This window comes from Acomys russatus, chromosome 32, assembly GCF_903995435.1.
Source record: "Acomys russatus chromosome 32, mAcoRus1.1, whole genome shotgun sequence".
Taxonomy (NCBI): domain Eukaryota; kingdom Metazoa; phylum Chordata; class Mammalia; order Rodentia; family Muridae; genus Acomys; species Acomys russatus.
In genome coordinates, this window is record NC_067168.1 from 10,626,250 (window position 1) to 10,628,787 (window position 2,538).

A 2,538-nucleotide genomic window follows, 5' to 3' on the forward strand; every position below is an offset into this window, starting at 1 on the left:
TCTCTCTGTCTCTCTCTGTCTCTTTCTCTGTCTGTCTCTGTCTGTCTCTGTCTGTCTGTCTGTCTGTCTGTCTCTCTCTCTCTCTCTCTCTCTCTCTCTCTCTCTCTCTCTCTCTCTCTCTCTCTCACACACACACACACACACACACACACACACACACACACACACATATCATAAGCCTCAAGTTAAATCAGACATTGGATTGCTACTCCCACAAATTTTATGCCACCATTGTCCCAGTATATCTTGCAGGCTGGACAGATTGTTGACCAAAGGTATTGTTTCTGGGTTGGTGTTCATCTTACTCATTGAGTAGTCCGCAGAGTACCTTCACCACCAAAGAGAATAGAACATAGTGATGAACGCTCCATGACTGGATTGTCCAACCTGTCCATGTTCAAAGGGCTGCATGTATGTTGTGCTCAGCAATGCTAACTCCTCCCTCTCCCCACTTTTACCCCCCACTGTCAGTTTGCAGAGAGTTACTCTCTGTCCTAGTGTCAACCTGTGTTCTTTGTAGATCACCATGGGACTCTCTTGGTCAACAACTCAACCGAATTCAAACTAATCCCTCCACTGCAAGCCTTGCTTGGCTATAAGATGGTCATTTAAGGCTCCTTAGCCCCCATTACTGGAAGTCCTCACCATGATCACTTTCATAGATTCCAGAAAGTTTCCACTGCAAAAATATTGAGTGTATCATGGTTTTGTATGTCATTCTTTGGCAGAGGCAATGCTAATCTTCTCTTTGTCATTTCAATTTTAGCCTATGTGCTGTCAAAGCAAGCACATTTTAAATTCTCATGCGAGTGAAATCATGCAGTACTTGTATTTATGTGTTTGGTTTTGTTTTTGTTTTCATTAACAGAATGATACTTAGTTCCATGCAAAGCATATGGATTCTTCAAATAAATAAGCAGATGGGGAGATGTTATACACTGCCTGAATGACTAGGTAATAGCATGTTCTGCAACTTTCTTTATTTCTGTAAATTGAGAATCCATATCTTTAAGATTGGTAAAGGAAATCTAAATTGAAGTGATTCTGTCAAGTTAGTAGGAACACGGTACTAATAAGGGTGCATTATATAGTAACTGCTTTGGAGATAAAATTATATAACCATGCCATGTTTGTTCCATTTCCACTATTGCTTCTGATGGTAGAGAAGCAGTAGAAGGAAAATGGCAGCAAGTGAGTTAAAATGTTCAAACTTGAGATTTACTAATGTAGAAAGATAAAGCCACTGGTGAACTGCTTTCCACCATTCTTTGGTACTTTTGGTCCCTCTTTATTCTCTCTACCCTGAGTAAAAATTTCCCAAGAGAAGAGTATCATGGGCCATAACATGATAGATCCATACTAAATCCCATGTTATCTATGAATATTGAGCATGGATCATTGTTTTAATGCTCTTTGCACATAAAATAAATAAAATTTCTTTTACTTATTAAAAACTTTACTTTTTGCTTTTGGAAATACTTATAATTATTGACTTACTCTGGTGGATGGGACATGGTGTGGATTTAGGTAAACTCCTCTGCTCTCATAATCATGATGCTACATTGTGAATATGGCAGAAGCTCTTTGTGCAGATCTACCTACTGTAATATATTATAAGTGAAATGGTCTAGTTGAAAATCACTAGCAGATATTGTAACAGGCAGTCAATTTTCTGCAGCAGCAGGGACTTATAGGTCTTGTGTGCAAAATAAATTTTTAATGAAATGAGCATTTGGAAATTACAATTATTACAGATAGTGGATAATTAAATCATAAAATTATTTTACATGATAAAGCAAGATAAATACAACATCCTGGACTTGAAAATTACAAGTAAGAATGTAATTTTTTACATTTTACTAATAACATATTTTAAAATAAATAAATATGTCTAGTAATATTTATATAGTATAAAACATTTGAGAAATAATTTACCTGCAAAACAGAAAATAGGGAGATGCCAAGCAATAGGATGTGATTTTTCCTGATGTAGATTCTAAGATGTTTGAAGATTTGATGTTCACAGAAGATCTCAAGATTTTGCTGTTGTTGGTTTTGGTTTGTTTGTTTGTCTTTGTGTGTTGTGGAGAGCATTAGCAAACTAAGGACGAATGTTTATTCATAGTTCTTCTCCATTCCTTTGAGTCCCACGCCATGATTTCTGTGGATAAGGACTGTGTTCTGCATGCTAGTGTTAATGAAGAATCTCTCCTAAGTTAAAAAAAAAAATATGTATGCCCAAATTCCTTTGAAACAATGTTTTATTCCAAAGAGGATGTTTATATCATATTTTGATTATTAGGAAGTGTAAGTGGAGTAAGAGGCTAGACACACTATAATAATGATAATAAGAATGTGCTCTTCTCTGCAGCCATATCTGTGCTCCTGTTCTACCTTTCAATCTCGGAATCTTTTACTGGCTCTAGTAACTCTTAAACTTTATTTGAAATTGTCATTAATATTTTACTTACCTTTCATATTGTTAACTCTCAATATTTCTATTAATGCCAGTAATATTGATTGTCAATCTATTAGGCA

General features: G+C 35.7%; 1 non-coding gene across 1 annotated transcript; it reads right to left on the reverse strand.

The window, feature by feature from the left end:
• Positions 1-683: 683 nt before the first annotated feature.
• Positions 684-790, reverse strand: LOC127184485 (U6 spliceosomal RNA). Its single transcript, XR_007830129.1, has one exon. It is a non-coding gene; the product is annotated as a U6 spliceosomal RNA (small nuclear RNA).
• Positions 791-2,538: the final 1,748 nt, after the last annotated feature.